This window comes from Triticum urartu, chromosome 7 (genome assembly GCF_003073215.2).
Source record: "Triticum urartu cultivar G1812 chromosome 7, Tu2.1, whole genome shotgun sequence".
NCBI classification, from domain to species: domain Eukaryota; kingdom Viridiplantae; phylum Streptophyta; class Magnoliopsida; order Poales; family Poaceae; genus Triticum; species Triticum urartu.
This window is the reverse complement of record NC_053028.1, coordinates 301997103-302019010: the sequence shown is the minus strand read 5'-3', so window position 1 is coordinate 302019010 and position 21908 is coordinate 301997103. Positions and strand designations below refer to the sequence as shown.

At 44.6% G+C, this 21908-nt stretch overlaps 2 long non-coding RNA genes across 4 annotated transcripts; one reads left to right on the top strand and one right to left on the bottom strand.

The window, feature by feature from the left end:
- Nucleotides 1-12305: 12305 nt before the first annotated feature.
- Nucleotides 12306-21672, bottom strand: LOC125525720. 3 transcript variants are annotated; one of them, XR_007291408.1, is made up of 6 exons: nt 21261-21672; nt 20734-21166; nt 20146-20294; nt 19994-20067; nt 19819-19906; nt 12306-12374 (listed from the first exon to the last, which is right to left on the bottom strand). It is a non-coding gene; the product is annotated as an uncharacterized LOC125525720 (long non-coding RNA). The 3 variants fall into 3 exon arrangements; XR_007291407.1 differs by lacking the exon at nt 12306-12374 and adding an exon at nt 13616-13684; XR_007291406.1 differs by lacking the exon at nt 12306-12374 and having other exon boundaries at nt 19766-19906; nt 21261-21522.
- On the top strand, nt 16307-19779 carry LOC125525719. The gene is made up of 6 exons (XR_007291405.1): nt 16307-16448; nt 16541-16591; nt 17616-17769; nt 18009-18110; nt 19265-19397; nt 19484-19779. It is a non-coding gene; the product is annotated as an uncharacterized LOC125525719 (long non-coding RNA).
- Nucleotides 21673-21908: the final 236 nt, after the last annotated feature.

Below are 21908 nucleotides of genomic sequence, written 5' to 3'. Positions count from 1 at the left end.
GACCATCTTCGGCTTCACGTCAAAGGTCTTGAGCCACAGGCCGAAGTCAGGGGTATTGCGGAGGAAGGCCTCACACATGACAATGAATGTCGAGATGTGGAGAAAGGATTCCGGGGCTAGATCGTGGAAATCTAGCCCGTAATAGAACATCAAACCCCTAACAAAGGGATCCAGGGTGAGGCCTAGGCCTCGGAGGAAGTGGGAGATGAACACAACGTTCTCGTTGGGTTCGCGAGTAGGGACGACCTGCCCTCGGGCACGCAGCCGATGCGAAACCTCGGCGGTCAGGTATCTGGCCTCCCTCAACATTTTGATATCCTCTTCCTTAACGGAGGAGGGCATCCACCGGCCTTGAAGGCTAGATCCGGACATGATTGAAGGTCCGAATCACCTAACCTGGGCTTTGGGTGTTAGAACTCGAGGCGGGGGAAGGATTCGATTGAGCACGGGAGGGAAAAAAGTAAAAGCCTTGTCCCTTTATAAAGATGGTGAATATCAAGCGTCCTCTCCGTAGCCGTTTGGGACTTGCCTATAATCTAGGAGTCCTAGACACGGTTGGGTTACCCACAACCGTATTGATAAGAATCCTCTAATTAGGGGAACACGATCTCTGCTTTGACAAGACGTGTCAAGAAACCGCCTCGCGTTATGTGTGGAGCTGGTTAAAGAAAAATGGTTCGAATAATCACCGAGCCATGGCATGATGTCATGTTGCCAAAACATGTCAGCAGATTAAGATTCATGGAAATATTATTCTCTCTATGGTGGTATGTGGAATTTATTTTGCAAGGTCGGACATTATCCTGGTATTCAAACTCTTCTGTGATATGTTCTGAGGAGGAACCTGCCTTGCAATGCCGAAGACAACACTGCGCGCCGGACTCATCGTCATTGAAGCTTGGTTCAGGGGCTACTGAGGGAGTCCAGGATTAGGGGTCTCCGGACAGCCGGACTATATCCTTTCGTTGGACTGTTGGACTATGAAGATACAAGATTGAAGACTTCATCCCATGTCCAGATGGGACTCTACTTGGTGTGGAAGGCAAGCTAGGCAATACGGATATGTATATCTCCTCCTTTATAACCGACCTTGTGTAACCCTAGCCCTCTCCGGTGTCTATATAAACCGGAGGGTTTTAGTCCGTAGGACACAATAACATACAATCATACCATAGGCTAGCTTCTAGGGTTTAGCCTCTCTGATCTCGTGGTAGATCTACTCTTGTACTACCCATATCATCAATATTAATCAAGCAGGACATAGGCTTTTACCTCCATCAAGAGGGCCTGAACCTGGGTAAAACATCGTGTTCCCTGCCTCCTGTTACCATCCGCCTTAGACGCACAGTTCGGGACCCCCTACCCGAGATCCGCCGGTTTTGACACCGACACTCCCCTTTAGTCTGGAGACCTCAGCGGCATGAGAGGTGGCGGCCAGCAGCGACGCCTGTGTTCATAAGACATATTTAGTTAGCTTCCTGCGAAAATTACTTGATCCTATGTCCAGCTTTTCCTTTCCAAACACCGGACAGTGTCTCAGGGGCTACACTGTCTATACTATGACCTTCTTTCTCGCACCGCTTACCTCAAAGCCTATCAGCAGGCTGTTGCAGGTTTCGGTCAGTCCGCTCTTGACGGACTGAACCCTCTCAACCACCGTACCCATAAGGATACGGTGTTCCTCCATAATGGAAGCGCCTCGCAATGCTTCCAACAGATTATCTGGTGCCTCTGACTGGACAGAGGTCACTGGCGGAATAGGCACACCTCCTTCTTTCGAAGGAGGTTGCTTATCAGATTCCGGAGCCGTATAGGTCTCCGAAACCGTATTTGGCTTGGGCCCGGACTGGACATGGCCCCCATCGCCAGTCTCCATGGGGGTTATCTCCCCAGGTGTCCAGCGGCCGAAGGGTCACCCTCTGGCACCACCCGGACAGCCTCCTGAACCTCTCCCTGGCCCGGGAAGGTCCTTTTGGATAGCACCTCGTCGTCACCCCTGGCTGTGGGAGATTGAGCGGCCGGCGGTGACTCGCTGGCCATCGCCTTCGAATCCTGCGAACCTCCTGATGAGGATCGTAGGGAGCTGTCATGGGCCGGACTACAAGCGCATGATTTAAAGCATTAAAACTGTGAACTGAAGAGGTCGAATACATGAATATGTCAGAGTCTTTTGAGCACTCATGATGCAGCCAGGGGCTTATTTCGGCGGCACGGCTCTGGGCTGCTGTCGACGTCCCATGCGGAGTTATCCGCGAGGGAGCTCTTCCCCCTCTTGGACACCTCTGCCTCCAGATTTGGGGAAGCCGCCCTCTTCTTCTTTCCCCCCTCAGGGGGAGAACTACTTTCCTCCTCGTCCTCATCGTCATCTTCGGCGGCGGAGGAGGGAGTCTCGTCCAAAGCTCCTTTGTGACGGAGGCCACCCTGGGCCTCCTTGTCCTTCTTCTCCGGGCCTGGTAAGGCACCGGAACCAACATCTTCGTCAGAAGAGGGATAGCTGGTTCCTCGGGCAGTGGAGATGGACACTTAATCCGCTCCGCTTTCTCTGTCCATAACTAAAACAATTGCTAGTGGAGCTTAGGTATCTTCCTTGAATAAGCAAGCAGAGGATACACCTTGAAACACGAAAGACTTACCGCACTGGCAGGATGGGCCAGATCGTGCCCGCGGTCCTCGTCCGTCTTTGGTGGTGTCTCATTGACCTTGAAAATAAACTTCTAGATACCTTTATGTGTGGTTCCGAAGAGTCTCTCCAAGGTCCGGTGCTTCTCCAGAACGAATTCCCACAAAGGGCAAGTACGGCTCTAGCATGGAAGGATCCAGTGGATTAACATCACCTAGATCACATTGACGAGCTTGATGTTTTTGTCCACCACGCTTTGGATGCGTGTTTGTAGCGCGATCAGCTCGTCTGACAAGGACCAATTTGGGCCCTTCTCTATCCAGGAGGTGAGCCGCATTGGAGCTCCGGATTTGAATTCGGGAGCTGTGACCCAGGTGGTGTTGCGGGGCTCTGTGATATAGAACCACAGTGTCTGCCACTCTTTGACGGTCTCCACAAAAGTACCCCTGGGCCATGTGACGTTGGGCAGTTTGCTCACTATGGCGCCTCCGCACTCCCCGTGTTGGCCATCCACCACCTTCGGCTTCACATTGAAGATTTTGAGCCACAGTCTGAAGTGGGGTGGGATGCGGAGGAAAGCATCACACACAACAATGAACACCGAAATGTTGAGGAAAGAGTTGGGAGCTAGATCATGGAAATCTAGCCCGTAATAAAACATGAGTTCGCAGACGAAAGGGTGGAGAGGAAACCCTAACCCACGGACGAAATGGGGGATAAACACCACCCTCTCATTGGGCTTTGGGTTGGGGATGATTTGCCCCTTGGCCGGAAGCCTATTAGCGATTTCCTTCGCCAGATACCCGGCCTCCCGAAGCTTGGTGATGTCCTTCTCCTTGACGGAGGAGGCCATCCATTTGCCTTGCGCTCCAGATCCGGACATTGTTGGAAGTTGTCGGTGTCAAAACCGGCGGATCTCGGGTAGGGGGTCCCGAACCGTGCGTCTAGGCGGATGGTAACAGGAGACAAGGGACACAATGTTTTTACCCAGGTTCGGGCCCTCTCGATGGAGGTAAAACCCTACTCCTGCTTGATTAATATTGCTGATATGGGTAGTACAAGAGTAGATCTACCACGAGATCAAAGAGGCTAAACCCTAGAAGCTAGCCTATGGTATGATTGTTGTTCGTCCTATGGACTAAAACCCACCGGTTTATATAGACACCGGAGAGGGCTAGGGTTACACAGAGTCGGTTACAGTGGGAGGAGATCTACATATCCGTATTGACAAGCTTGCCTTCCACGCCAAGGAAAGTCCCATCCGGACACAGGATGAAGTCTTCAATCTTGTATCTTCATAGTCCGAGAGTCCGGCCAAAGGTTATAGTCTGGCTATCCGGCCACCCCCTAATCCAGGACTCCCTCAGAAGTTCTTTCTTGAGGCGGAAAGGATGAGGACTTGGGCGCTGGAGCTCGAGAGTGGGTAGGTGCGAAGAGAGATGGTGTGGGTGAAAGAGAGGAATCCTTATCCCCTTATAAAGACGGTGAATATCAAGCGCCTCCCCACTCGCCTGTTCCCAAGGGCTATGCGAATAGCGCGGTTGGATTACCCATGCCCGTATTGATGAGAATCCCGTGATAGGGGGACACGATCTCTGCTTTGACAAGACATTCCAATAAAGTCGTGTCTCGAAATATGGAGCGGCAGGCCAAAAAACGGTTCAAAATAATGACCGGGAAGTGATGTAGTGTTACGTTGCAAAAAGTTGTTAGCGGATTGGACTCGTGAAATATTATATTTTCTGCAGTGGTGTGTGGAACTTGTTTTGCAGATCCGGACACGATCTTTATGTTCAGAAACTGTGTCAGAGTATTCAGAGGAGGAACCCGCCTTGCAATGCCGAAGACCGTTTATGCGCCGGACACCTCGTCATTGAAGCCTGGTTCAGGGGCTACTGAGGGAGTCCTGGACTAAGGGGTCCTCGGGCGGCCGGCCTGTTGGACATGGGCCAGACTATTGGGCCATGAAGATATAAGATGGAAGACTTTCTCCCGTGTCTGGATAGGACTCTTCTTTGCGTGGATGGCAAGCCAGGCGGCCGGATATACTATTTTCTATGTAACCGACCTTGTATAACCTTAGTCCCCTCCGGTGTCTATATAAACGGGAGGGCTTAGTCCGTAAGGACAAGGACAATCCGATATGCTAGACTTCTAGGGTTTTAGCCACTACGATCTCGTGGTAGATCAACTCTTGTAACCCCCATACTCATCAATATTAATCTAGCAGGATGTTGGGTTTTACCTCCATCGAGAGGGCCCGAACCTGGGTAAACATTGTGTTCCCTGTCTCCTGTTACCATCAACCTCAGACGCACAGTTCGGGACCCCCTACCTGAGATCTGCTGGTTTTGACACAGATAGTGGGACTAATGCCCTTAGGATCATCAAGAGTATATCCAATAGTAGCTCGGTGCTTCGTCAGAACCTTCAATAATCTTTCTTCTTCATGTTCTGAAAGGTTAGCACTAATAATAACAGGATATATCTTTTTCTCATCAAGATAAGCATATTTCAAAGTGTCTGGCAATTGTTTTAATTCAAACATAGAGCCAGCCTTAGGTGGGAGAGGACCTCCTAGAGTTTCAATAGGAAAATTGTGTTTAAGCAGAGGTCGTTGTTCAAAGAAAATTTTATCTATCTCATTTCTTTCATACATATGCATATAATTTTCATGGTCTAGCAAATATTCCTGTCTCCTGTTACCATCAACCTCAGACGCACAGTTCGGGACCCCCTACCTGAGATCTGCTGGTTTTGACACAGATAGTGGGACTAATGCCCTTAGGATCATCAAGAGTATATCCAATAGTAGCTCGGTGCTTCGTCAGAACCTTCAATAATCTTTCTTCTTCATGTTCTGAAAGGTTAGCACTAATAATAACAGGATATATCTTTTTCTCATCAAGATAAGCATATTTCAAAGTGTCTGGCAATTGTTTTAATTCAAACATAGAGCCAGCCTTAGGTGGGAGAGGACCTCCTAGAGTTTCAATAGGAAAATTGTGTTTAAGCAGAGGTCGTTGTTCAAAGAAAATTTTATCTATCTCATTTCTTTCATACATATGCATATAATTTTCATGGTCTAGCAAATATTCCTGTCTCCTGTTACCATCAACCTCAGACGCACAGTTCGGGACCCCCTACCTGAGATCTGCTGGTTTTGACACAGATAGTGGGACTAATGCCCTTAGGATCATCAAGAGTATATCCAATAGTAGCTCGGTGCTTCGTCAGAACCTTCAATAATCTTTCTTCTTCATGTTCTGAAAGGTTAGCACTAATAATAACAGGATATATCTTTTTCTCATCAAGATAAGCATATTTCAAAGTGTCTGGCAATTGTTTTAATTCAAACATAGAGCCAGCCTTAGGTGGGAGAGGACCTCCTAGAGTTTCAATAGGAAAATTGTGTTTAAGCAGAGGTCATTGTTCAAAGAAAATTTTATCTATCTCATTTCTTTCATACATATGCATATAATTTTCATGGTCTAGCAAATATTGTTCTAGTGGATCGTAGGAGGCATGGCAATAGAAGCAATACCAATTATTTCATGCTTACTAGGCCAGTCTTCCTTATGATGTTTTCTACTAAACTTGGAAAAATTAAACTCATGAGACGCATCACCAAAACTAACACCGATAGTTTGTTTCTTACAATCTATTTTAGCATTAACGGTGTTCATGAAAAGTCTATCAAAGATAATGATACAAAATCATCTTGTGGGGAACCAAGAACAAGAAAATCAGTAGGATATTTTATTTTTCCACACAAGACTTCAACATCTCTAACAATCCCAAGTGGTGTGATGGTGTCTCTATTCGCAAGTTTAATAGTAACATCTATGTCTTCTATTTCAGCGGGTGCTATATCATTCATAATTTCTTGAAATAAGGTAAAAGGAATAGCACTCGAGCTAGCACTTAAATCACATAAACCATGATAATAGTGATCTCCTATTTTGACTGAGACAACAGGCATGCCAACAACAGGTCTATGTTTATCTTTTTCATTAGGTTTGGCAATTCTAGCAGCTTCATCACAGAAGTAAATAACATGCCCATCTACATTTTCTACCAAGAGATCTTTAACCATAGCAACACTAGGTTCTACATTGATTTGTTCAGCAGGTTTAGGTGCTCTTATATAACTTTTATTTACCAAAGTTGAAACTTTAGCATGTTCCTTTATCATAACAGGGAAAGGTGGTTTTTCAATATAAGTAGTAGGAACAACTGGATCAACATTATAAATAATAGTTTCATCTTTAGCTATTACCAGTTCTTTAATTTGTTCTTTAATAGGTGGGTATATTTAAACCACTTCTCCTTAGGGAGATCAAGATGAGTAGCAAATGATTCACAAAAGGAGGCTACTATCTCAGAGTCGAGTCCATATTTAGTGCTAAACTTTTGAAAAGCATCGATATTCATAAAATATTTAACACCATCACACTTAAGTTTAATACCTGACTCTTTACCTCACCGAGTTCCCAATCTTCAGAGTTGCGTTTAATCCTTTCTAAAAGATTCCACCTGAATTTAATAGTCTTCTTCATAAAGGAACCAATGCAAGAAGTATCAGGCATGGATTGATCATCACGAGAAAACCGTGCATAAAAATTCTGAATGATAATTTCTCTTCAGAGCTCATGATTGGGGCATGAATATAACATTGACTTAAGCCTCCCCCAAGCTAGAGCAATACTTTCTCCTTCACGGGGCCAATATATATATATATATATATATATAATTCCGATCACGATGAACTAGATGCATAGGATAATTTGGTGAAATTCCAATTTAATCAATTCCAATTCCAAGATCCAATATCATCGTATAGCCTATACCATGCCAATGCTTTTCACTTCAAAGATAAAGGGAAAACCTTCTTCTTAGCTTCATCTCCGGGTAAACCTGCAAGCTTAAGTAATCCAAAAAGTTACTCCACATATATCAAGTGCATATCAGGATGTTTGGTTCCATCTCCTGCATAAGGATTAGCTAGCAGTTGTTCTATCATACGCGAAGGAATTTCATAACCAATATTTTCAGTTGGTACAGTAGGTTGAGGGGTAACTAATTGTGGTTCCGTTCGAGGTGAAGATAACCCAAACAAACCCCTCAAAGGATTGTTCTCCATAGTAACAAGTGACAATAAATTTCAACATGTAGTAATAATTTTTCCTTACCGATTTCCACTTACCAAGAGCACTTCACTCCCCGGCAACAGCACCAGAAAACAGCCTTGATGACCCACAAGTATAGGGGATCAATCGTAGTCCTTTCGATAACTAAGAGTGTCGAACCCAATGAGGAGCAGAAGGAAATAACAAGTAGTTGTCAGCAAGGTATTCTCTGCAAGCACTGAAATTATAAGTAACAGGTAGTTTGATAGCAAGGTAATTTGTAACGAGTAAGTAACGCTAATGGTAACAAAAGTGCAGCAAGGTAGCCCAATCCTTTTGAGGCAAAAGACAAGCTAAAACGGTCTCTTATTATAAGCAAAGCGTCCTTGAGGGTACATGGGAATTTTATCTAGTCACTTCCATCATGTTGGTTTGACTTGTGTTCGCTACTATGATAATTTGATATGTGAGTGAACCAGTGCTTAGGTGTTGTTCTTACTTGAACAAACCTCCTACTTATGATTAACCCCCTCGCAAGCATCCGCAACTACGAGAAAAGTATTAAGAATAAATCTAACCATAACATTAAACTTTTGGATCCAAACCAGTCCCTTACGAAGTAGTGCATAAACTAGGGTTTAAACTTCTGTCACTCTAGCAACCCATCATCTAATAACTACTCCACAATGTATTCCCATAGGCCCTAATAAGGTGAAGTGCCATGTAGTCGACATTCACATGACACCACTAAGGGAATCACAACATACATACCATCAAACTATCGAACACATATCAAGTTCACATGATTACTTGCAACAAGATTCCTCCCGTGACCTCAAGAACAAAAGTAACTACTCACAAATGATAATCATGCTCAAAATCAAAGGGGTATTAAATAGCATAATGGATCTGAACATATAATCTTTCATCAAATAAACCATATAGTAATCAACTACAAGATGTAATCAACACTACTAGTAACCCACAAGCACCAATCTAAGGTTCCGGTACAAAGATTTAACAGGAGATGAACTAGGGGTTGAGAGGAGATGGTTTTGTTGAAGATGTTGATGGATATTTCCCTCCCCAAGACGGGAGAGTTTTAGGTCATGATGATGACGATGATTTCCCCCTCCGGGAGGGAATCGCTCTGCCGGGGGCCGAAAGTGCTCCTGCCCAAGTTCTGCCTCAAGATGGCGGCGCTTCATCCCGAAAGTCCTCCTTTATTTTCTTCTAGGTCAAAATGACTTATATACCAGAAGAGGGGCATCAGAGGTGGGCCGAGGAGGGCACAACCCACCAGGGCACGCCTGGGCTCCTTGGCGCGGCCAGGTGGGTTGTGCCCACCTGGTGGACCCCCTCTGGTAGTTATTTGCTCCAATAATTCTTATATATTCCATAAAAAATCTGTGAAGTTTCAGCTCATTTGGAGTTGTGTAGAGTAGGTGGCCTGACGTACCTTTTTCAGGTCCAGAATTCCAGCTGCATGTATTCTCCCTCCTTGTGTAAACCTTGCATATTATGAGAGAAAAGACATTAGAATTACTCCAAAAAGCATTATTATACATAAATACAATATAAATAACAGCAGGAAAACATGATGCAAAATGGACGTATCAGGCTACCATTTGACAATCGCTTCAACCTTTTTAGGCTTACTGAGATGCCGTCGAAAGGGATGATGTGCCCGAAGTTGAGTACCTCCTTGAGCCAAAATTCACATTTGGAGAACTTTTCATAATACCAGTGCTCCCTGAGCTTGTTAAGAACCAAGCGGAGATTCTCTGCATGTTCTTCTTCAGTCTCGGAGAAAATTAGGATATCATCAAGGTAGACGAGAACAAAATTATTTGTGTATGGACTAAATACATAGTTCATCATTCTCGAGAAGTTTGGAGGGGCTTTTGCAACACCAAAGGACATCACGGTGTACTCATAAGAGCCAAAACTTGTCATGAAAGCAGTTTTTGGAATGTCTTCTTCGCGGATTCGGATTTGATGGTAGCCCATACGGAGATCGAGCTTGGAAAACACCTTGGCACCTTTGAGTTGCTCAAATAATTCATTGATATTGGGAAGTGGATATTTATTCTTGATTGTCTTCTTGTTTAATGGGCGGTAATCGACGCAAAATCGTTCTGTGCCATCTTTCTTATTGACAAAAAAGCACCACATCCCCAAGGACATGAAATTGGTCTGATTAGACCCAGACGCTCTTGTTCATCGAGCTGCTTCTAAAAGTGCAACTATCCCTAAGTGGTTTTGGTAATTCCTAACAACATATAACTCATTGAACTAATGCTACTTAAAGATAATCATTCCAGGAAAGCTCAGTGATTGGCATGGCATGGATGAGAAAAGTGGATCCCTCAAAATTCTAAGGACAAAGAATTGGCTCAAGCTCAAAGCTCACAACTCTACATCTTTTCATTTTAAGTGATCCAAGATCACATTGAGTCCATAGGAAAAATCAATACTATTAAGAGGGGATGAGGTGTTGCCTAATGGCTTACTTGCTCAAAGTTCTTAGTGATATGCTCCAAAAGCCCGCAACTACTTTCTCACATCCACATATGTCCCAAACAAAAAGTCAAACTCGGCCCCACCAGCACTTTCTATCTGGCGCCACCGAGTTCTGTTGACATAGCCACTTCTAGAAACCCTAGTCTTTTCGGTCTCACCAATAGGGATCTCGGTCTCACCAAGATGGGATTATGTCTCTGTTTCCCTTCGTAACGTTTTGGTCAAACCGAGATGAGCGAAAGATACAAGATTGAAGACTTCGTCCCGTGTCCGGACGGGACTCTCCTTGGCATGGAAGGCAAGCTAGGTAATAAAGATATGTAGATCTCCTCCCTTGTAACCGATTCTGTGTGACCCTAGCCCCCTCCGTGTCTATATAAACCGGAGGGTTTAGTCCATAGGACAACATATACAATCATACGATAGGCTAGCTTCTAGGGTTTAGCCTCTACCATCTCGTGGTAGATCAACTCTTGTAATACTAATATCATCAAGAACAATCAAGCAGGATGTAGGGTATTACCTCCATCAAGAGGGCCCGAATCTGGGTAAACATCGTGTCCCCTGCCTCCTGTTACCATCCGTCTTAGACGCACAGTTCGGGACCCTCTACCCGGGATTCGCCGGTTTTGACACCGACATTGGTGCTTTCATTGAGAGTTCCACTGTGTCGTCACCATAAGACTTGATGGCTCCTTCGATCATCGATAGCGATGCGGTCCAGGGTGAGGTTTTTCTCCCCGGACAAATCTTTGTATTCGGCAGCTTCGCAGTGCAGGCCAATTCGCTTGGCCATCTGGAGCAGATCAAGAGCTACGCCCCTGGCCATCAGGTCAGATTCGGAAACTTAAACTACACTGCCGACATCCGCGGAGACTTGATCTTCGACGGATTCGAGCCCGTGTCAGATGCGCCGCACAGTCACGACGAGCACGACGTAACTCTGCCGTCGGATAGTGTTTGGAAGATCGCATCTGCAACTACTCCGGCCGTCAATCCAGAGCAAATCGCGCCATCCGAGAGCAGAGGGATAGACCCCACCATGGAGGCCTCACTCTCAGTGGCGGTAGAGCCGGAAAATGAGTTCACCTCTTACGAGAGCCGTGTCGCCGAACCACTGGATTCACCTCCGGCCACGGACTCCAATCCGCCTACATCCGTGCCTGTCGAATCTGACTAGGCGCCGATCATGGAGTTCACCTCCATGGATATCTTTCAGCACTTGTCCTTCGGCGATGTGCTAAATTTATTGAGGTCCCTCTCCCTGTCAGGAGAACCTTGGCCGAACTATGTCCGGCTAGAATGGGATGCGGACGATGAAGAAATCGCTGCCCACCCACCACCCACTTAGTAGCTACTGTCGATGATTTAGTTGACATGCTTGACTTCGACTCCGAAGACATCGACGGTATGGACGACGATGCAGGAGACGAGCAGGAACCACCGCCCACAAGGCGCTGGACCTCTACATCATCATACGACATATATATGGTGGACACCCCTAAAGAAGGCAATGGCGACGAGACGGCAGAGGATGACCCCTCCAAGAAGCAACCCAAGCGCCGATGTCAGCGGCGCATCTCTAAGTCCCGCCACAGCAAAAGTAGTGATACCAACATAGGAGATAATAACACTCCAGATAGTGCCGAAGACAATCACAATCCCCTCCAGCTTGATGTAGAGCCGGAGGATGAATAAGCCAGTCCTCCAGAGCAGGCAACAGATGGAGTGTAACGCCCTCGATGCGGGTATATCTCCCACGTGTCGAGGCACGACTTAGAGGCATAACCGCATTGAAAGCAATGTCGCAAGTTAGGCAATCATCACAACATCCCATATACTATAGATAAAAAAGGGGAGATACATAGTTGGCTTACACTCGTCACGTCACACAAAGTACATAAATAACATTACAACATTCAAACACTCATGGCCCGACTACAGCGCCAAAATAAAAGATAACCCAACAAGCGACACGGTCCCGATCTCCCCAACTGGGCATCACTACTGATCATCAGGAAAAGACACGTAGTATCGGCGTGAGTCCTCGTCGAACTCCCACTTGAGCTCAAGCGCGTCATCTGGAGCGGAATCATCAGGCCCTGCATATGGTTTGGAAATAATCTGTGAACCACGGGGACTCAGCAATCTCGCACCCTCGCAATCAAGACTATTTAAGCTTATAGGTAAGGCGGGGTAAATATGTGGAGCTGCAGCAAGCGACTAGCATGTATGGTGGCTATTCTGTTCGCAACAGAGAGCGAGAAGAGAAGGCAAAGCACGATCGAGTAACTAGAGGACATCCTGCGGCAAGCATTACTCCAACACCGTGTTCACTTCCCAGACTCCGCCGAGAAGAGACCATCACGGCAACTCACACGGTTGATTCATTTTAATTAAGTTAAGGTTCAAGTTATCTACAATCGAACATTAACAAATTCCCATCTGCCCATAACCGCAGGCACGGCTTTCGAAAATTCAAATCCCTGCAGGGGAGTCCCAACTTAGCCCATGACAAGCTCTCACGGTCAACGAAGAAATAGACCTTCTCCCGAGACATTCCGATCAGACTCGACATCCCGGTTCTACAAGACAACTCCGACAATGGTAAAACAAGACCAGCAACACCACCCGCTGTGCCGACAAATCCCGATAAGAGCTACACATATCTCGTTCTCAGGGCACACCGGAAAGCTAAGCGTACGGGAGCCAACGTAACCCAAGTTGTCAAGGGACGGCCCCGCACGGTGCTCTAGGTTGGACCAACGCTCAGAGGAGCACTGGACCGGTGGTTTAAAATAAGATGACCCTTGAGTCCGCGAAACCCAAGGGAAAAGACTAGGTGGCAAATGGTAAAACCAAGGTTGGGCATTGCCGGAGGAGTTTTATTCAAGACGGACTGTCAAGGGGTTCTCATTATAACCCAACCGCGTAAGGAACGCAAAATCCGGGAACATAACACCAATATGACGGAAACTAGGGCGGCAAGAGTGGAACAAAACACCAGGCGAGAGGCCGAGCCTTCCACCCTTTACCAAGTATATAGATGCATTAAGATAACATGGCAATATAATGATATCCCAACAAGTAAATAATGTTCCAACAAGGAACGGTCTCCAATCTTCACCTGCAACTAGCAGCGCTATAAAAGGAGCTGAGCAAAGCGGTAACATAGCCAATCAATGGTTTGCTAGGACATGATGGGTTAGAGGCTGAACATGGCAATTTGGGAGACATGATAAGCAAGTGGTAGGCATCGTAACATAGACATAGCAAAAGAGCGAGCATCTAGCAAGCAAAGATAGTAGTGATTTCGAGGGTATGATCATCTTGCCTGCAAAGTTGTCAGAGTTAACTGGATCCTCGAAAGCAAACTCAACGGGCTCCTTGTTAGCGAACTCGTCTCCCGGCTCTACCCAAACAAGCAACAAGGACACAATCAACCACGTGCAAACTCAAACAATATGATGCAAAGATGATATGTGATGCGGGTTACGATGCGGGATGCATATGCAAGATTTGACAAGGAATGAATGAACCTGACCTCAACTTGGAAATCCAAGTGTGCCAATGGAAAGATGAGATGAAATCGCTTGAAAACGATATAAAGAACACCAGAATCGGAGCTACGGTTTGAAAATGGCAAGCAATTCAAATATGACCACGTTCTGCGATTTACAACAAATAGCCATCTAAATGCAACAAGATGAACATGCTACAGCACTCAAACATGGCATCAAAATACATGACAGGAATCCATTCATGATGCTTAACAAAAGTATAGCACTGAGCTACGGCCAAATCATCCATTAACGGGTTCCAACAAGCATGGCAAAAATGCATTAGACAAACAGATCTCAGACTTAATGAAATTAACACTTGTCTGAAATTTCAGATCAGATAGCACACTTCAGAGCATGAAAACTATATGCTACAGGACTGAACATGGCAAAGTAAAGCATTGCATGGAGCTACTCAAAGAGCTTAACAAAAGTCCCTTAGTGACCTTGAGCCAAAAGGGATCAGAAAATATATTTGCAAGCATGTGAACATGGCAAAAACATAATCAGTTTTTAGACTTAGTAAAAACTGGAGCATGCTGAAACAGATATCAAGTAGACATGTTTACGAGCTCGATACACTCACTACAGAACAAGTCATGACAATCTAAGCATACACCCATCAAGAATACACAAAAAACTAACTAGACATGGCAAGAACAATAATATAACATGCACGAATCAACTACAACAATATCAGCAAAATCGCTAACAAGTAGACAATCTGCCCAGATTCACGAAATGACAAAAGTAGAGCTCGATTGACTCAAGCTAGGGTGCTCCATAATTACAAACAAGGACATAAATGGATAGAGCACTACAAGATTAACAAAACATCCTTACTGATCATCCTCAAAAGAGGCACGGATCACTAGGAAACAACATGAACATATGGCATATTGAGATAAACAGATCAAGGACTTAATGAAAAAGCCAAGTCCCTGAAATCTAACATATAAAGCCTCCTAGAGTACCCACCGTTCTGGAGGCCTTCGCGCGCGCGTGATCACTGGCCACTCGATCAGCTCGCTGGCTCGTTTTTCACCATTGATTTTTACTATTCACTGCTAGATTTTGTTACACCTCACGTTGCTTCGCTGGGTGGCTGCCAGTGGACCCATATAATCATTGGTCCACACTGCAGCGAAGGGATCGTCGACTGGGTTCGTGACCATTGACGCTCCCGGTGAAGAAGCCCTAGATCGAGCGGTCAAAACAGATCACGCCCTCATTGATTCCTTCCACTCCCTCGACACCACCTCCTCTTCACCCGGCGGCGCCCCCTCCTTTCTCCTCACCCGCCTTCCTCCCCATCTGGCGGCGCCTCCTCCCTCCTTCCCATGGCCTCCCGCACCGCGCGCCACCGGCTAGCTGCACCACCACCGCATGCAGCGCCTCCTCCCTCCTTCCCACGGCCTCCCGCATCGCGCGTCATCGGCTAGCTGTACCACCACCGCATCCTCATATACTCCAGCCCACTATGCCAGCGAGAGAGGAAGCTACGGGAGGAGGAGAGCCCATCCCGTGAGGAAGACGTGGGGAAGAGCTCTACCCGTCTCAGTTGCCGGCCGGGATCTGTAAGAAGAGGAGACCCAGTGCTGGCGTCGGCTCCAGCGATGCGGGTTGAAGGCCAGTGCAGGCGAGCGCGCGCGTGCAGTGCGGTGCCCTAGACAGGTGGTAGTGGCCGTCAAGACAGGAGCGGCGCCGCGAGCGACGACCCTTGGTCATCTTCAAGTGCGCGCCGTCCGTGGTGGCCGATCATGGGTGTTGGCTGGCGGCCGGAGGCCCCTGCAGCAGGCCGGTGACCCTTAGCAAGATTGGCATGAACTGGGAAGGCAGCCGGTGTGTAGTATGATCCTCGCCTCCTCCAACTTCGTTAGGGTAAGCACGTCTCTGTCCTTTCTCTTCTCCCGTCTCTGTGTATGTGTGTGTGTTCGTCGTTTCTCCTTTCTTCTCTCATGAAGAAGGGGCTGCTCAGTTTTGGAACAACAAACCATGGAGGATATGGGTCTGCACGGGCTTAGAGCAGGAAGCCATGGCAGCCAAGGTGAATAAGCAACACATAATCGTTATGCACAAAATATGCATTTTTGGAAATTATTATTATTTGTTCTTAAGATATCTATAGCATTTTTGCCTGAATAATTAAAGCCATCTACTGTATTGATGATTTGTTAGCTGAAAAATGAATGAAAAGGAGCTTGTAGTTTTGTGAATAAGTCTAATACTTTTGCAGTCCGCTTTGTTAGTATCATAAGATTAGTTATACAGTTATACTCCAATATGCTGCTGCTGTAGCTACCCGAAGGACGATGCAATGTTCGAATTGAAAAATGAAATCATAGCATCATATAGTTGCACAATAGATTTCTAATAATATAGAATTGATTTAAACACATCACTTCATAGTGCGCTTTTGTCATTAGACATGGAGGGATATTCTGTTCTAGGAAATTCACTTATGACTACATTCACAGGTTGAAGATGATGGTGTTGTCTTCTTCCTTCTGATTGATTTCCAACAGCTTAAGAACTTGTGCGGTGGTGTCAACCTCTTATGCTCTCAGGGAAAATCCTAAAGAAGCCTTGCTTTGCATGGGAGCTGCAGTTCATCTGGTTGATGCTTCTTTTCATGCTAAAATTATTAGTGTTGTCGTTGTGCTTTGTTTTTTCACTCACTGTACTTTGATTCTTGATGTTTTCTTCAGGCTAAGAGATCGTGCTATGGAAGCGACAAGGGCTGCCGCAGTGTAGACAAGGTCAATATCAGGCTTTATAACCAGACTGAGACAATAATTGCTTTGAAGAATTTTAAAGTGGCTATATTAGTAAGAATTTGAAGGCGGGCTACGAAAGTCAGTATGACAATGCTAATTTGCAAAACGATGCTAAATGCTAAGATTTGACTCTACAAGTAATCGAGTTGACCGTGTAACATGCACCTAATGCCAATTTGCATGTATCCTCATGTCTAGAACTCCAGATTATAGGTTTTGGTGTTCTCCATGCCATTTTTCTCATAATCCCCGAGGGCTACCGATTTGATCTTTTGTTGTTCCTGGTGTACCGATTTGGTATTCTATTTGTTGCTTGATCCTCTTCCTTCACTTTTGTTCTACTATTATTTGGTTGTGTGTCTCTTCTGGTGTCCTGGATGAAAATATGAGCAGCAAACATCGTTGTGGTCTGATGGAGATGCATTTGCCTAGAAACCATTGTCTGACAGCTCGGCCATTTTTTGTGAAATTCTCAACGTCAAATAACTGCGGACCTGAGCTGAGGGTGCTGCATATGGTTTCTGTTTGATTTTTCTTTCCTATGGATTGGAGATTGTCGTTCGCGGATCCCGCTGAATATTTGTGATGTTAAAAAGGAGTGGCCTGATTCATACATTGATGAGATCTATGTTATCACTCTGAGGGATCTGTCGCAACAACTTATGATTTTGTTATTCGTTTTTGTTTTTTCAGCTATATTGTTTTTGCTACCTGGTCTCTGTCTTGGCATCTCGATGAGTTGATAATTTTTTGACTTGATTTGTTCTTTGTTGATGATTTTTGCTTTAAAATATTTCTCCATGAAAATCATACAAGCAGACAGGTGATCGGAACTGATGCCATGTTGATATGTCTACATAATACATGCTTACCCTTGTGGTTGGCATCCGAGAGAAAACATTATCTATCTTTTCCAATCTTCTCAAACATTATCTTCTTCTGTTTTTTGTCGTGTTTGCGCTTAGCTCATGTTCTCCCTCTTAGTTGGAGTTTAGTGTTTTTACAGGACTCGGATCTAAGAGGGACGCCGTGGGTGCGGATAGCGAGATGGTTTACATGACTTAGATCTGAGAGGGACGCAGTCAAATGGTCTAACCAAGTTTTCTTCAATCCTCTGTTCTACATTCTGGTTTTGATGCCTTGCTGCCTTTGACATTAAGGTGAGGTCCTCTTCCTCATACTACTGCCTTCCTTCTGAGGCATCGTGATTCCTGGAATCCTTCTTCCGTTTTTCTTTCGATTTGATATTCTACCTCCTGAATGATGATTACAAGTGCATGGTTCATATGATCGAATTGTGATTGCTTGAACAAAAATATGATGTTATGAGCTTTTAGTGCATTGGTTTATGGTTGTGCATTGATATATTTTGATAGTGAAACTCACCTCTTATGCCAAGGTGGGAAGCTTGGCTGATTCCGCCTCCAGTCAGAAGATTAATACATCTATGGTTTTATTTTCCATGCCAACAGCTTGATTGATGATTCCTAATGCATCTCAGGTATTGGTCTCTTCTCCGTAAATGTATATACTTTACCATGCTAATTTTGTGTTAACCGTTGCGTAATATTTCGCCACTAGAGATATATGATATAACCAATTTTGTTGCTTATACATAAAAAGGTTGCATGTGTGATGTACTGCTGTTTGTAGCTTTTTGCACTTGTCTAATTTTTAAGCCATATTCTGCTCATAAGAGAATAATTTACAGCCGGGACCGATTCATTATGACACATGATGTATCATGCACGACTGCTTACCTAGAGAGAATAAAATGATGGAATATTCTTCTGTCCAACCAGAAAAAAATTCTTATAATGTGTTTTATTCATTTGACATATCAAAATACATCAGCATTTAAAGAAGTGGCAATAATTAGCCATCCTCATGCTGGTGAATACGCATTTGGATTTATAACATCGAGCATGATTCTTCAGGTACTTGTTTATGCACAACACTTTCTACAAATGGATTCATGGCATCAACAACATTAGCATGCTTCATTCTGGATAATTTACTCATTTATATGCTTTCAAGAATTTTGGTTTATAATTTTCATTATTAGCTACACAAAGATTCATACCATACTTGTGTGTGCTCTTTTTTTGTGTTACCTCATTCTTGAAATAGTTCACTTTGAGGAAAGTGTTATCCTTTAGTTGTAATTTGTGACAACTAAACACTTAAATCTCAAGAGTGTAAAGGTTCGCCCAAAGAATTAAGTCTAATGTAGCCTGGCTGGGCTTATCTTAATAGTTAGCTTATCAGGATTAACCTATAGTCTATATACAGTCTCTCGTACATAAATTTGTTGTGCAAGCCCTGAAAAGGCCAGCTAGAGATACTTCAAGGTTATGGGGCCTTTACACATTTGTCTGGTAATTTGATGTCTTTTTGAGTGGTTCCTTTAACTGCTAAATCCTATGAACACTTGCGAATACTATATGTTGTTGTTGTTAGGTTCTCTACCAGAAATCACTCAGATATCATCTTATTCTCTTGTTCGCTGTTTTTTTGTAACATCTGAATATAGCATAAGCTTATTTTGGTAATGCCTCCTTTTTGCGGTTGCTAAGTTTGATGGTCTTCTTAATAGCACTCTTACTATATCACCTGAATTTCTAATCTTAAGTTTCTACTATTATCTCTCTACAGAAATAATTGTTTCTGGAGGAATGACCATGCCACAGTTGATTACTGCGCTGGGACTTGCCCTTGATAAGAACCAGGGAACCCATTTAAACAGAATGATGATTGTGTGAGCCTTTAAATATCGCCAACACATCAGGTACAGTCGAAAACTTTCCCCGTCCCCCAGGCCCTGTGGGCTGCGACTGAACTTAGATTTCTAATCCCTAGCTTAACTTCCTGTAGGTATTGGCATCTAGATGTTTACAACTACTAAAGGAACACCCAAGTCATAGATGATGCTACATCTGATGTATGATTTGAAGATTAGAAGCTGGAGCACAAGGATTGTGTGATGGAGTAAACATTGGTTATATATTTTAGGCGGGTCAGATATTAAAGTGGGGTGCTCACACAACACTTAGGTGGCTTACGGAGATTACTGAAATTGGTTTGTGGGTGTTGTGTGCTCACACCGCACTCATAAAATTACTATCAAGATTTGAAGTTAGTTATGAGCTAAAATTAGTAATAATGAAAAACCAGGAGAACACCATATTAGGTGAATTTAAACCACTTACAGGACAGTGCCAACAACAACAAGAGTGCCATAATAAGGTGCTAAAGCCTTCCAGGTGAAGGACAATGACAAGAGTAACATCGACGCACCTTCAAAACAGAAAAAAGAACATTAATTCCTAAGTCATGCCACATCAAGAAACACAAGCACACAGTTTACTGTAGAAAAGGCAGTACCATTCCAGATAATCTTGTTATGAGAAGGCTCTTCCTTCCTTGCTTGACCATCAGTGGAGATGCAATCATGGTGCCTATGAGAAGTATATATACATCTCAAAAAAGGCATTGGAAATTACTGCCAAAATACGCTTTTCAAACACTTTACTAACCAAAAACATTGGCATCACCGAACAAGAGCACTCGCTGCAACATTAGATGCAATGCCTGTACTGTGGAACATGGACGTAGAGTAGTACACGACAGCATTTATGCCAGCAAGTTACTGAAACAAAAACAGTGTCGCTCCCCACACTCACAACTGCAGTATATGAGAAACATATCAGGACACATGTAGAAGAAATTTCATCATAATAATCAATTATGACATAGACACAAATGAGTATGAAAAGAATACTTAGAAATTGCAACCCGAGTTATGTAGCCTGAGTAAATTATTAGTCGTAGCATTGCGGACTGTAAAGAACATGGCTTGGTAGCAGCAGTTTGCGAGGAGGAGTTCTAGGCTAACCCCAAGATGATAGTTTCGATCAAGCAAATGTGATAGCATAAAAGCCATAGTAATTCTTTTTATTATTCCTATGCATTTTCTTTGTCATAGATGATAGGCGGAAGTTGCTTTGCCCAAACTATTTGCATCTATATGATAAGGTAACACACAAAACTTTTTCTCACTAATTCCTTTGTACCACGTCATTGGCTTGATAGGGTATAGAAAAAATAATCAGAGAACATTTTACCTTCCCAATAGCGTTTGCTGAAAAGATCAAACCAGCTGGCATCTGGCTCATTAGATACTTGCACTAGCAAATCAATCTCTCTTTCTCTCATCTACAGGCAAGTCACGGCTAACATCATCGAGCATCAACGGCAAGCAACAAGTGGCCAGCAGCATGCAGCGACAGCGGCAAGTAGCAAACAACACCAACAGCGGCGGCGATTTCTCACCCTGCTGTTAGTGGCGAGGTCGGACAGAGCAGAGCAACGAGTTCTGGACAGCGGTAATGGCGGTCAGCGTCAGGAAGAAGTAGGAGGGATCCACGGCTTCGAATCAGTGGTCCAGAGAAGATGTGGACAAAGCGGAGCCCGTCACAGTCCCTGTAGCTGTTCGGTGAGGATGACGACCGCGACGGCCGACGAAACCGAGGAAGGCGGCCTCGGTCCAAGAGGTTCCTGCACGCCGGGGCACGGAATGACCATTAAAGGGACAGCAGGAACAAAAATGGAGCTAGGGGAAGTGGGGAACTACATAGGAGCAAGAACACACCAGAAAACGAGGCGATTCACGGCGCCGTCCAGCTGGCGTGCATGTCGGAGCTGGAGGCATGGACGTCGATCCGGACTGAGGGCTGGCGAATCCCGCTGGTTCCTGTGACCGGCGTTGCAACGGCGAGCGGCGGTGCCCCCGGCGAGCTAGACGAGAGAGGGGATCCAAGAGAAGAGGATATGAAGTGAGGAGGGAAGGGGTAGCTGGTTTGCGGCCGCGTGTCCGTTGTCCCTGCTAGATGGCGCTGCTGGACTCACCCACTGGCCAGTGTCAAAGGCAGGGGCTGAATGAAAATAAATGCAAATGAGATTGACTGGAACATCTCTTCCTCCTCTATTCCTTCATAAGCTTCTCAAGATTAGCATGATCTAAATGTTTCCGTGCTCAGAATTTTACAAAAATATCTTGGAAAATTTCACATATGCTACTGTTCAAATTCGAAATAAAATCTGCCCCAACTTTGGGTTGAACTGTAGGTAAGTGATAAATTCTGAAATGCATGAAATTTTTACTGGAGTTTGTAGATAACATGTAACTGCCATATATAAATATTCATGAAATTCCAGTAGTTGAATCATCACCAAACACATATATCACAATTTTGTCATTCTCTCAAATTTAAAGAAATGCACTTGATTTAAGGTAACA